Here is a 14,821-nt window from a genome sequence, read left to right on the forward strand (position 1 = left end):
TGTCTCTCAGCACTGGACCCACAGCTCTGCGTCATCGCGCCAGGAACGGTGCCTAGGTAAACACGTATTTCGATAGGTATTTCTCAGGTGTCATGTATCAAAGGGATGCCGCCGCCTGATCCTTGTAGCACACGAACTGACACCTTCATGTGGTTCGGCAGATGTCGACCACGTCGTCACTTCACGGGACCCGCCGGTGCATCCCGACTCCTGGGAGCGTGTGCGGTAGTCGCCTGTGCGGTTCAGGGGACAGGGGACGGCGGGGGGTGCGTGCTTCATGATAGATTTTTAACTGTGTGTAATTACGTGTGAGGTATGTTTCATGACCGTATTCCTTGCACAATCAGAATAAAAAAGGAAATTCGATCGATGTAATTACTTCCCACCAGACCTACATCTTTCCAAACAGCAGAGAATGATTAGAAAGTGAAATCCAAGCCCCGCAAACTGATTTTTTTTTCATAAAAGAACAATATACCCTTGAATTTCCCTTTTTGAGATCCTTTCTCTCCACCACAGAGCCGCCAATTTCCAGGTAGAGAGGGTGGGGGGGGGGGGGGGAGAGGGGGAGAGGTGAGGTTGTGAGGAGTGTGGCGATGGGGTGGCGGGGTTGGTGATCGATTTCCTGAAGAATTCTTTAAATAAATAAATAAACTATATTCCATACACTGCCTTGAATCACCTAAATTGTTTAAATAAACAATATACCACACATTGTCAAAATTGTTTAAACAATATTCCAAACACAGCATTCGATTTCCGAACAAATTCTTTAACTAAATAGATAAACGATATTTCATACACTGCCATAAATAGCTAAACAATATTCTGTAGATTGAGTAAATTTTCTAAACAATATTCCATACACTTCAATAGAATTCTCTCCAAATGACCGATCAACTGAGTCTTTTTCCCGCCAATTTCCGAGAAAAAGGGTGGGAGGGGGGGGGGGAAGGGGAAAGGTTAATTAATTGATCAATTTAATTAAGCAATCAATCAAATTGATAAGAGTGAGAGGGGCTATTGTAATAACTCAGACCTGTAGCAGTGAGGGGGGTGGTTTCCTTTGGGGGCGGAGGGGGGGGTGGGAGCAATAGGTCAAGTGCTTGTCAATCAAGAGGAAGGATCCTTTTAGCAGAACAGTAGGCTAAGTACCTGTCAGTCAAAGGAGAACGATAGGTTTGCCCCTGAGTGCATACCTGCCCCTGATGTAGGCAACCTGCACTAACAAAATGCCCTGGTGCCGCCCCTGTTCCACTACTGATGGGCTTTGTGTAAGATGACGCACAAATAACCAGTGGTTTGCGTCTTGCTTAGTGATGTGATTCAGACCAGGTCTTATTTGAAGGACTCCAGTTTACCAGTATGCAGACTCAGGTTACAGATCTCACTGTAAACTGAGCTGACGAGAGTCAAAAATTCAAATGGGTCAAATGGCTCTGAGCACTATGGGACTCAACATCTGTGGTCATCCATCCCCTAGAACTTAGAACTACTTAAACTTAACTAACCTAAGGACATCAGACATATCCATGCCCAAGGCAGGATTCTAACCTGTGCCGGTAGTGGTCGCGCAGTTCCAGACTGAAGCATCTAGTACTGCTCGGCCACACCGGCCGTGTGACAAGAGTCATCTGATAGTTCCTAATATCGTGTCGAACGTCTATCTGCCTGGCACAGAGCTGCAATTAGACGTGGCATGGACTCAGCAAGTGGCCGCAAGACCCCTGCAGAAATACTGCAGGATGTGCCAAACTAACCTTTCGATAACGTTTCATAAATGTTCGACAGAATTCACATTTAACAACCAGGGTGGCCGGTTCATTCGACCATAATATCCACAATGTTCTTCAGACCAATTGCGAAATACTGTGGTCTGGTGCATGGCGCATTGTCATCCATAAAAATTACATCATTGATTGGGAACATAAGTCCATGAACAGCTACAAATACTCTTGAAGCAGCCAAAGAGAAGCAAGGGACCCAGTCCATTCCATGCAAACACAGCCCACACTGTTATGGAGGCACCACTAGCTTGCACAGTGCCTTATTGCCATGCCACGGTTTTCCAATCGTCTAGGGTCCAACTGAATCAGTCCCGAGGCCAGAAGAGGTGCTGCAGACGATGCCGTACTGTTAGCGAAGGCACTTACGTCGGTCGTCTGCTGTCATAGCTCATTAACGCTAAATTTCGTCGCACTGTCCTAACGGATAAGTTCGTCATACGTCCCATACTGATTTCTGCAGTTATTTCACGGAGTGTTGCTTGTCTGTTAGCATTGTTAACTCTACGCAAACGCCGCTGCTCTCGGTCGTTAAGTGAGGGCGGTCGGCCACTGCGCTGTCCACGGTGGGAGGTAATTCCTTAAATTTGGTATTCTCCACACGCTCTTGACACTGCGGATCTCGGAATATTGAATTCCCTAACGATTTCCGAAACAGAATGTCCCATGCGTCTAGTTCCAACAATCAATCCGCGTTTAAGGTCTGCTATTTACCCTAGTGTGGCCATAATCACGTCCGAAACCTTTTTACAGGAATCACCTGGGTACAAATGGCAGCTCCGCCAATGCACTGTTCTTTTATACCTTGTGCACGCGATACTACCGCCATCTGTATACGTACAGACCGCTATCCCATGACTTTGGTCTCCTCAGTGTATTGGTTTATGTATTTACTGTGAAATATAGCAGAGACCGTTTCACTCAACAATAAGCACAAAGGGAAATACCCCTCACTAACATCTTAAATTTCTGTTTGGTAAACTACATCATGTGTGTAAATAGCATTAATTTCGTAGGGTTCTTCCTCAGCAATGAAGCTTGTTTGACATTGATATTAATAAGAAAAAGTAAGCGTAAGTCACCTGTAAAACATTTTAATTGACATCAGAAAGTTTTGAAAAGCTTTTTCAAGAATAGTTAGATAATTCGTATTACTGGCTGATGGTCTGAAATCCAGACACTTCGAATTTCTCTCAGTAAGTACTGTAGTAAGAAATATAACCAACAGAAAGTAGGGCATGTAATTGCTGTTTACGTTAGATGTGACCATGTTGATTGTTTTCTGCCATTCAGAGACATTTTCTTTTTGAGAAGCAAGTGGAAAACACACTGATCATTTTGTCTTGGAATGTTCTCATACTAGGAAATGTAATGTGAAAAAGCCGTAGGTGAACAGCTAGTCTTTTCAAAAGAAGACTCAACAGTGGTATGTTTCACTGCAACTTCTAGAGCGCTTAAATGAAATGCTATTGAATGAAATAGTAGGAAAATGTGTTAGGCTGTTTTGTCGTTTATAGCAACAGTCAGGAGGCGCAATATTTTTCAAAACGAAGGTTTGGATCGTCAGAACAAAACGACAAGTTAGCCAGTGAGAGCCACACGACCTCGGGAAGAGATGTATTGAAAATTGATGGAGACTAAGGTCATTCATGTGGTGGACCGCCAGGTCTCTACTGTATTTTGCGGTAGGTGTCCCACTCCGGCCACACATCTGATGAGGACTTGCTGTGCACGGATTCTCTCAAGCCGCCAGTGGACAGATTCTTTCAAGCCGCTGCAAGACGACGGGCAATCACAGCTTCGAGAGTACCACCGCTGTTCAACGCACGGTAATCACACCAACAGATGCAAATAAATAAATCTTCCATATTACGAAGAAGTGATTGAATAGTTCCCGGTCGTAATATTGATGCTGTCGTGCAAACTGTACAATATTTCAACGGTGGAGCTGCGGGTCATCGTTGTTTACCGTCAAACGTGAAAGTGACGATCATCTGCCTCGTTGAAATATTCTACAGTTTGCACGAGAGCATTCAACGTTACTACCGAGAACTATTCAAGCAATTACCAGGGAAAGCCTCAAATAGTATAGTATAGAACAGATAGGCAGAGCGACCCTGTGAAGTGTAAAAATATGAACAATTTATTCAAGCGTTGATTCAGTGGAAGTGTAATTTCATTTTTAGTTGAATGTTCGTTAAGTTTGCACTCCAAAATGTATCGTACTGGCCACTGATTTTCAGTTGGACGTAGTAACAAAATTTATTTAGCAGCGACGCAAATAGACCTTTCTGTAAGACAATAAAAACCTGTTGACGCATGTGCAACTGCACGTATCCCTTCCTTGCAGCTGTCGTTCATAATGTATTTTGTATTTAATTTCTGCTGCCTCATTCCAGCACAGATTTTAATTAATTCACTGATACTGAACAAAGCGCTCAACCATTATCAATATCGCTGTGATTGTACTGGAAAAGAGATTATTCGAAAGTGTTGCATAGACAGCAGCAGATATGGATGAGGCTGGGGGAAAGGAAAGGTTAAGGTAATTGAGTGGTCTGATAATTGCGTTTCTGGTAATGAGGAACTGGTGGGCGGTAGCAAGACACAATTCTCAGCACGAGTTCCCTTCAGCTACAACAGCAAGTAACAGCCCAAGTAATTTCAGCACCGACGGCTACGCGCCTACGAGGCAGTTACTAGTGCGAAGTAGCCCGCATGATGCTCCAGATACATTACTTTTATCTTTCCTGCAGGGAATCGGATCAGGAAATAGCTATAGCTTTCTTTGTTACAACAAAGCTATTCTCCTATATTCCTGTCATCGCCACAAAGGCTCAATTTTTCTGCCCAGTATTAGCCCGACACTGGATCGATAGATGTTCACGAGCTGGCTGCCGACGACGAGCACACGAAGCGGCACGCTCAAGCCCGTCTTCTTTGGTCCCAAATATGCTTCATCCTGGCGTTCATGTTTAAATCATCACCCCTGGACTGTAAATATTTTTACAAAGGTTTACCATCTACTGCTTGGCAGCTTTTGGTTAGTGAAATCGATGTGGTTCATCACGAACTAATCCGCTTACGTGGTTGCGTACGTACCATACTGTCGAGTGACGACTCGATATCGGCGCTCTCTAACTTAATGGTTGGGTTGCTCATCTTTACTTATCTCTAACACACGTTTATAGTATCTCTAACACAAATTTATAGTAAAATCGAAGCTTTTTCTCTGCGAGTCCTTTTGCGCACTTAAATTCAGAACAAACATTGCTCTTCCTTAGACATGGAAACACAACTTTGTATGTCCAAGAGCCTAATAATAAAAAATAAATTCTGTGTTTTTTTTAAAGAAGTTTTCACCGTTTGACTGTAAATTACTCTTCATTTACTTCACACAATCATAATTTCGGCTTTATAGTTCTCTAGTGCAAAGCGCACCGAAAATTAACCAAGATTTACAGCACAGAGCATAAAGCTAGGAATAAAATGTCATTACACATTTGACAACAGTACTTACATGAGACACATCCGACCCACCTAAATGATACGTTATCGTCGAAATAACATATACCGGGTCCCGCAAACCAGTCGTCGTATTATAGAATATGAGTACAGGTACATATCAAAGACATTTAATATGACCGACATTGAACACAGCGAATAAACATTAATAGTCAGTTCGACGCATTTCAGAGTCAATTCATTGCTGTGACCCGGATTCGTAATGTCCATATATCAACTGGCGTTAACATCTGTCAGAACTACGGCACCACGGTGTACTCCATATGATCGTGGAACAAAACGTTATTACATAAGTGAGAAATTTAATTTTCAGTGCAATTTGCACTTGAGAACGACTATAAATCCGATATCGTGATTGTGTAAAATAAATTTGTTGTAATTTACAGTCACATAGTAGAAATTTCTTTCAAAAAATTCTACAGGAATGTGATCCCTAAAACCGTACTTAGTATTTGAAGATAAAAAAAAGCTACACGATTGATTGTTTGCTCCTGAGCCCTCACGTGCGACTGCACAAATTATAAAATGAAACAGTTAAAAGCACTATTCGTGGCTTTCAGATAGCGTGGTTGTTTTTACGGTTTGGCTATGCTACTGTCCAGGAGCCAACCAAACGCATTAGTCGCTATTACTCTCGATAAGCTGTTGCAAATGCTCAAAAAATTATAATTTGTAGGCAGCATTAGTGGTGAAAAATAATTAATTTTGACAACTCACAATACTTTTGATTTAAATAAAACTCAGTTTATTGGTTGGTTGGTTGTTTGAGGTTTAAGGGTCCAAACAGCAAGGTCATCAGTCCCTTGTTTCAAATATGCTCCATTCCGCTAATGGGACATCTCAGTAAAGTCAGAACAATAAAACGGAAAACGGGAAAAACGTAATAGGGCAGTCATGTTGTCATTGGTAAAAAACAAAATGAGGGAAGTCGGCAAGAGAACGAACTCAACACTATGCTGAAGCAGCATAGGCAAGACCACCTGTGACTTAAAAGGTACAACTGCTATAATGTAGAAAGTACGTATGGTAATAGAAAGACTAACCAAGCCTTTAAAAAAGGGTAGAAACAGAGTAAAAGGGGAAGAAAAGAGGATTTCGGTCTGGAATCTCCGAACACTTACAGTGGGAGACACCCAAACACTCACCGCCCTGCCCCAACACCAGAGAGAGATTAAAAACCTTAAAACTGAGAATAAAAACCACTTTCCCGGAGGAAACCGAGAACCAGAGAGACCATCCGGGAATCGTCAGCCAACATCAAAGGTAAAGTGTGGGGGAGTCTGTACTTAGCACGCAGAGCCAAAAGAAGGTGGCATTCGATCAAAATGTGGGCTACTGACTGGAAGGCTCCACAACCACATAGTGGGGGTGGCTCATCACGCAAAAGAAAACCATGGGTCAGCCTGGTATGGCCAATGCGGAGACGACGCAGTGTGGTCGAGTCCTTTCGGGAGAGGCGAAAGGAAGAACGCCACGGGCCTGGTGTCACCTTAATTCCACCAAGTTTATTAGACAGGGGAGTAGCCTCCGAAGAATTGGCCCATGACTGTGCGAAGTGGGATTTGATGTGAAGCCGTAAATCCGCTGCAGGAGGGGTTACAGAAAACGGGGGGTACGTAACTGCTCCCCCAGCCAAACGATCAGCGAGCTCATTACCTGGGATACCCACATGGCCAGGGACCCAAAGGAAGTCAATGGAACAAGCAGCACGGCGAATATCAGCGAGATGGTCATGGATGGCAGAGACCAAGGGATAGCGCGAAAAACACCGGTCAATAGCAAGAAGGCCACTCATCGAGTCCGTACATAACAAAACGCGGTTGTGTTGGGACTGTTTAATAAAGGTAAGGGCCTGGGAAATTGCCATCAATTCCGCAGTAAACACCCCAGATGTAGGTGGCAGCAGATGACTTTCCGTTCCAACAGAGGACGTGAAGGCATACCCAACATGATCAGCAGATTTAGAGCCATCAGTGTAAAAAACAGCATCCCGAAACTCCCATAAAATTTGGCGGAAAAAGGAACGAAACACCACCGGGGGGATGGAATCTTTCGGACCTCGGCGGAGATCCATCCGAATTCGAGGCCAAGGAACTAACCAAGGAGGGGTGGAGGGGAGGGAGCGAGGAAGACAGGACAAAGAAGGAAGCTGAAAATCACGGCAAAGAGACGCAAGGTGCAGCCCAACTGGTAAACCCGCCCGAGGGCGGGAGTCGGGTGGGCGACGTCCATGGTCTGGGAACAGGATAGGATGAGTGGGAGAGGAACGGATAGTGAGTGCATAAGACACCAGAAGCTGGGACCGCCGAACAGAAAGGGGGGATCCCAGCTTCAACCAGGAGACTATCAACAGGGCTCGTGGGGAAGGCACTGGTGGCCAAACGGATACCATGATGGTGGACTGGATCCAGCACATGCAGTGTGGAAGAAGCAGCTGAACCATAAACTTGACAACCATAGTCCAAGCGAGACAGAACTAGAGCACGATAAAGACGGAGGAGGAGGGAACGGTCCGCACCCCAAGAGGAGTGGGCAAGGAAGTGAAGGACATTGAGTTTACGGAAACATCCTACCTTCAGGAGTCTGATATGGGGCAGCCAAGTGAGCTTGTTGTCGAAAAGAAGACCCAGGAAAAGAAACTGTGGGACTACAGGTAATCGTTGTGCAGCGAGATAGAGCTCTGGATCAGGGTGGATTGTAGTACGGCGACAGAAGTGGACCACTCGCGATTTTAAAGGAGAGAATTGAAACCCATGTGAGAGGGTCCATGCAGAGGCACGCCGTATAGCTACCTGGAGCTGCCGTTCTGCAGATGCCATCGAGGAGGAACTAACCCAAATGCAGAAATCATCCACATACAGGGCAGGGGTGACCAAGGGACCGACAGAGGCCACAAGTCCATCGATGGCAATGAGGAAAAGAAGGACACTCAAGACAGAACCCTGTGGGATGCCCGTCTCCTGAGTCTGTGGAGAACGAAAAACAGTACCAACCCGAACCCTGAATGACCGATGGATCAGGAACTGACGGATAAAAATCGGGAGTGGGCCCCCCGCCCCCCGAAGACCCCACTGATGAAGGGTAAGTAAGATGTGATGGCGCCAGGCCGTGTCATAGGCCTTGCGAAGGTCAAAAAACACTGCAACCAAATGGCGGCGCTGGGAAAAAGCCTGCCGAACTGCGGATTCCAAGCAAAGTAAATGATCGATTGGAGACCGTCCCTCTCGAAAGCCACACTGATAAGGGGACAATAGATCCCGAGATTCGAGGACCCAATTGAGCCGACGGGCTACCATCTGTTCAAGTAACTTACAAACAACATTGGTCAAACTAATTGGCCGATAGCTGTCAACAGATAGGGGGTTCTTACCAGGCTTAAGGTCAGGAACCACAATGCTATCCCTCCACTGAGAAGGGAAGTCACCCTGGAGCCAGATATGGTTAAACACCCGAAGAAGATGTTGCCGTTGTGGAGCACTGAGATGTTGAAGCAGTTGGTTATGAATGGAATCTGGGCCGGGGGCCGTATCATGAGAAGAAGATAGAGCAGAAAGAAATTCCCATTCAGTAAAAGGTTCGTTGTAAGATTCTGACTCACAAGGGGTGAAACATAAGGTGGAAGCTTCAGCCCGCTGTTTTTGATGAAGGAAAGCAGCTGGATAGGAGCTGACGCTGATGCCACTGCAAAATGGGTCGCAAAATGTTCTGCAAGAACTAATGGGTCCGTACAAATGCCATCTGGGAGGTGAAGGCCTGGGAGGGTGGACTGCCCATGGCAACCTTGGAGAGAGCGAAGTGTAGCCCATACCCGTGACAGAGGGACAGTAGAACCAAGGGAAGAAACGAATCGTTCCCAACATATCCGCTTGCTCTGTTTGATTAAATAACGGGCTTTAGCGCGAAGGCATTTAAATGTAGTAAGGCTGGCTACGGATGGGTGCCTCTTAAAGTGTTGCAAAGCTCGACGGCGATCACGGATGGCAATGGCAATGGCTGTACTCCACCACGGGACTTTCCGGCGACGAAATGGTCCAGATGAGCGCGGGACAGCAAGGCTAGCAGCGCGAACAATCGCGTCAGACACGTCACGTAGGACGTCATCAATACAACCCGACAAAGAGGGAGAAAACACGACCTGTGCAGTGTAAAGAGGCCAATCGGCGCGTTGGAAAGACCAACGAGGTAACCTGTCCATCGGGGAGCGGGAAGGGAGCGTGATAATAAACGGGAAATGGTCACTATCACAAAGGTCGTCGTGTGGCGACCAGTGTAATTAAGGGAGGAAAGGGGGAGAAGAAAGAGAAAGATCAATGGCAGGAAAGGTACCATGACCGGCACTGAAATGAGTAGGGGAGCCATCATTAAGAAGGCACAGGTCGTGGTCTGCAATAAATTGGTCTATAAAAAGACCTCATAGAGATGGAAAGGCACTGCCCCACAAAGGATGATGAGCATTAAAATCCCCAAAGAGGAGGAAGGTCGGAGGAAGTTGCTGAAGAAGGGCAGTTAAGGCAGCGGGTGTAAGAGTCCTGTCAGGAGGGAGATAAAGATTGCAAACCGTAACCTCAGAGTCCAGGTGGACCCTGACAACAACCGCTTCCAATGTAGTTTGAAGAGGAATCCACGTGCTAGCAATGTCTGTACGGACCAACGTACAAACGCCACCAGAAGCCCGCAGGGGTCCGACCCAATTTCGACAGAAAACACGTAACCCACGGAGGGTCGGTGAGTGAGCATCAGTAAAATGAGATTCCTGGAGAACCACACAAGCTGCAGAGTAGGACGAAAGAAGGGATTTCAATTCCGGAAGGTGACGATAGTATCCATTACAATTCCATTGGAGAACCACAGAACGATGGTTTAAATGGGGGCTGAACACGCTAAATCCAGTCATACCGCCGGGTCCCCACCCGTCACCGACAAGGAGGGGGCGACATCCATGAACGACAGGTCAGAATCCGGTTGTGAAGTCGGGGAAGGGACCTCCGGTGACACCAGAGGCTCTTTGCCCCGGGACTTATGTTTCTTCTTCTTTTCAGGCTGAGATCGAGGAGGGCTGTGTGGCATAAACGAGCCAGCTGCAGCAAGATCAGGAACAGAAAGAAACCGGGTGACCTGGGGGCCGACAGACCGCGGCTCTCGCGGTCGTCGCGCGGCAGCAGACCTTTGGCCTGGAAGGTGCTGGGAAGGGGCATCCCGGGAGAGGCGCCCTTGACCAGCAGACGCCGAAGGAGTGGGACACTTCTCCGGCTGGGGAGGGGGAGCAGCGCGCACAAGAGGGGGGAGGAGAGGGGTCTGGGATGGGGGTAAGCAAGGGGGAGGAAGGGGTGAAGATGTAACCAAGGCGTAACTAGATGTCATGGTCACAGGGTGAAGTCGTGCATATTTCTTACGGGCCTCTGTGTAGGTTAAACGATCGAGGGGCTCATACTCTTGTATCTTTTTTTCCTTCTTATATACTGGGCAATCTGGTGAACATGGAGAATGACTACCATGACAACTTACACATACAGGAGGGGGAACACAGGGACTCCCCTCATGGAGTGGATGTCCACAGTCACCACAGTGAGGGGCCTGGGAACAGCGGGAAGACATATGGCCAAAACACAAGCACTTAAAACACCTCATAGGAGGTGGGATGTACGGCTTCACATCACAGCGATAGACCATAATCTTAACTTTCTCAGGGAGGTTATCCCCTTCAAAGGCCAGGATAAAGGCACCAGTATCAATACGATTGTCTTTAGGACCCTTCTGAACACGCCGAACAAAGTGAACACCCCACCATCCGAGATTGTCCCAAAGTTCCTCATCAGTTTGAAGGATGAGGTCCCTGTGAAAAATCACACCTTGTACCATATTTAAAGACTGGTGGGGGGGTAATGGACACAGGAATTGTGCCAAGATGGGTACAGGCACGAAGGGCCGCAGATTGGGCAGCTGAAGCAGTTTTTATCAGCAACAAACCCGACCACAATTTGCTCAGGGAGTCCACTTCGCCAAACTTGTCTTCAATGTGTTCCACAAAGAATAAAGGTTTGACACTGGTGAAAGTATCTCCATCAGTCCTGGTGCAAACTCGATAACGGTGGAAAGTTTTTGCCCCTAGACGACGGGCCTGACCCTCTTCCCAGGGGGTAGCCATAGAAGGGAAGGCCGAAGAGGCAAGAGAAGCAGCACTTGAGGAATCAGTTCCACGCAGAGAGATGGCCGCAGAAGAACGGCCAGAGTTCTGGCCTCGTATGCGTTTCATTTGCATAGTGTCCGCCCTGATACCACCCACTCCGATCAGGGGCTCTCCTCACGAGCGCCACCCAGCCACAGCAAGGGCCGTCTGGCACGGCGGCCATTGCCGGGAGTTCCGATGCTCCAGGATGACGAGCAACCATTCCAAGGCATGCATGAGGAGGTCACAGCTCAGGTATCAGAAGTGTGATCCCTGTGTGTTCAGGGGGCTCAACCAAAAGGGTACATAGCGACCCCACCACATGGGCTGGCTACCGTGCTGGCTGTGCACCCTAGCATCAGACAACGACGTGAAAGAAAAGGTGGAATGTACTAGGAGGGCGCACATCGGAGACACTAGGTAAGGTGCTCTTCCCCAAATGGCTCACACTACGGAGGAGAAATTTTGTAATGGAGGTCAAACCCCAGAGGGGGACCAAGGAATGCCAAAAGGAGGAGATGATTATGCAACAAAGCCGAATTGGAAAACCAACAGAACCAGGAAGATAGCGGGGCCAACATAAGCAAGGACACCAAGAGAGGGAGAGGAGAGGGCGAGAGGAAAGGAGCAAGGAGGGGAAAGGAGGGGAAGGGAAAGGAAATGCAGCCCTGGAGAGAAAGAAGGCTGCAATGGCTCGGGGCCCCGTGCTTGCCACGCACGCCTATCTGCTTCAATTTCGCGACAAGATAAACTACTTCCAACAGCGACAACACGCCACCGATAACCGAGTTTACTTTATCCTTTCGGAACACCATATTTGCAAAAATTTCGGTTGAGGTTATCTCACGCTTTAGCCAGCTTTCTGTGCCTAAAACGATTTGAGCGCCAGTGCTTTTTATTAGCGCTTGGAGCTCTGGTACTTTTCCAACACAGCTACGACAATTTACAACTGTTACACCGATGGTTCCTTTATCTACGTTCTTTTTGTTTTCAGTCTGCACCCTTTGTGACTGAAGCCCTTTTCGTGTTTTCCTGAGACCCTCTAACCGTAAAAAAAGTCCAGTCCACGCCACAAAGCCCCTGCTACTCGTGTAGCCGTTTCCTGCTTGTGGTGGACTCCTGACCTATTAAGCGGAATCCGAAACCCAACCATCCTTTGGCGCAGGTCGAGGAATCTGCAGCCTACACGGTCGCAGAACCATCTGAGCGTCTTATTCAGACCCTGTACCAGAGATCCACAATCGGTCCTGTCGACTACACAGCAAATGGTCAGCTCTGCTTTCGTTTCGCAAGCAACACTGGCAGTCTTTACCACTTCTGTTAGCTGCTCGAAACCACAGAGAATCTCTGCTGATACCAAGTGACACACATCATTGGTACCGACGTGAGTCACCACCTGCAGTTGGCTGCACCCTGTGCTCTTCATGCCATCCACAAGAACCCGTTCCACATCTGGAATGACTCCACCCGGTATGCACATGGAATGCACATTGGTTTTCTTCCCTTTCTTAGCAGTCATGTCCCTAAGGGGCCCCATAATGCGCCCAAAGTTGGAGCTCCCAAGTATCAGTAATCCCACCCTCTGTGATTGTCTGGATTTTGCAGGCTGAGAGGTTTTCTCTGAAACACGAAAGGCGATGGCATCTGGCTCAGCGACAGTGTCAGCCACAGACAGTACTTGGAACCTGTTTGCCAGACAAACCGGGGAGGCCTTTCGTGCGGCTGCCTGGAAAGCCTTTCGCCGCCTGCTATGGCCTGGGTGCCTATCTACTGTAGCCTCAAACTTTGTAACTGAAGCCATCACAGCCTGGAGCTGAGAGCGAAGTGTCAGCAACTCGGCTCGCATCCACACACAACAATCACAATCCCTGTCCATTCTAAAGATCGTGGAAAACAAAACTATCCAGATAAAAGGACTATTGGCACATGCTGCAGAACTCTACTATAGACACTGACAAAAGGGCAGGAACTGTGTCTAATAAATTAGATTAAAATGTAGAGATTCAAAAACCTAATTACTAGGTGAAACTAAATAACTTCCTTATTTTGATTAGACTCTCCTTAGAATTTATTGAGTTATCTTTCAAGTGCTGTGGTAATCACTTGCAAATTTCATCCTCATTCTAAGAAGCAGTCTTATGTTTCGATCTACCCTTTGCAAGTCAGAGTTTCGTAGGTACAGATTCTCCACTTAACCTTTCAATTATTAACAGCAGGAGACTGGTGCTTCGTCCTGTCTCTATCTCCCTTACACATATTACTGACAAACAGTAATTGTACTAGGCTAGTGTAACTGTCTTTATCGTTAGACAGACATTACCGATTTGAGCCTAATTTTTATGCAGATTAAATGACAGAAGATGCTTAGTATTAAGCTTAAAAATTCACCTACCGCGTTCTTAACACGGTACTCATGAAGTATATTCCCTAGTTTTACTCTATCCCTTGAGAATTTGGAGCAAGGTATGTGGGAAAAACGAGTCTTAAGACTAATCATATAATGAAGACTTTTAGAACTGGATGTCTTAACTGTCGGTGAGTTTTCGACCGTGTAATTTTTCTGTTCCTAACTTTCCGTCCAGAGCTTCGCTGATGCATCGGCAAGTGTCGGCAGGTCTTAGAACCAGGAGCGCCTCTGAAGATGTCCAGCGCAGCTCCGAACGAAACTTCCTGTCCATACATATTATTGAATTGAAGTCTTTCGCTGTGTTTTTTGGTCTGTATGTCGAGTTTAATCTCAGGAATCACAGTAGGAATTTTGATACGGTTTTCACTGATAGCCTGATTCAAGAGGAAGGTTTGTGTTCATAATTCATAGCTACAGTAATGACGTGAAATATATGTGTTTTCTATTCCGTATGTAACTGTCGTTTTAGAGTGACATTTCGTGACATTGATTCGAGCTACGAGCTGGTTAGCTACGGAGGAGGCGGTATCTAGCGAGAAAAGCAGTAAACCGCCGCCGCAACTCCAGAAAGCAGCGGGGCTTGAACAAAATCTGTACATACTATAAATTAAAATCGCCCATCGCATTTTTTTTCTGCATGTGAAGGCTAAACTACTAGGAACTACTGTATAAACTTCCCTACAGTTTTTACAAACCGATATTGACACGCAATCTTCGTGTATATGATTTACTATCCATTACCTGCGACTGTACTCATATATCAGAACTTTTTATTATGAGTGATGGTGAGTAATTAAACTTTTGACCGTGCAATAACGTCATCTGCCCTGAAATGTCTGCCTGGTCGGATAAGCATGTGCTGTACACAGTAGCTATACATTATACAACGTGTACATTATGCGCCAATGTAATATTTTTTATTATGGTTTATGTTCACTG

This window comes from Schistocerca cancellata, chromosome 2 (assembly GCF_023864275.1).
Source record: "Schistocerca cancellata isolate TAMUIC-IGC-003103 chromosome 2, iqSchCanc2.1, whole genome shotgun sequence".
NCBI classification, from domain to species: Eukaryota; Metazoa; Arthropoda; class Insecta; order Orthoptera; family Acrididae; genus Schistocerca; species Schistocerca cancellata.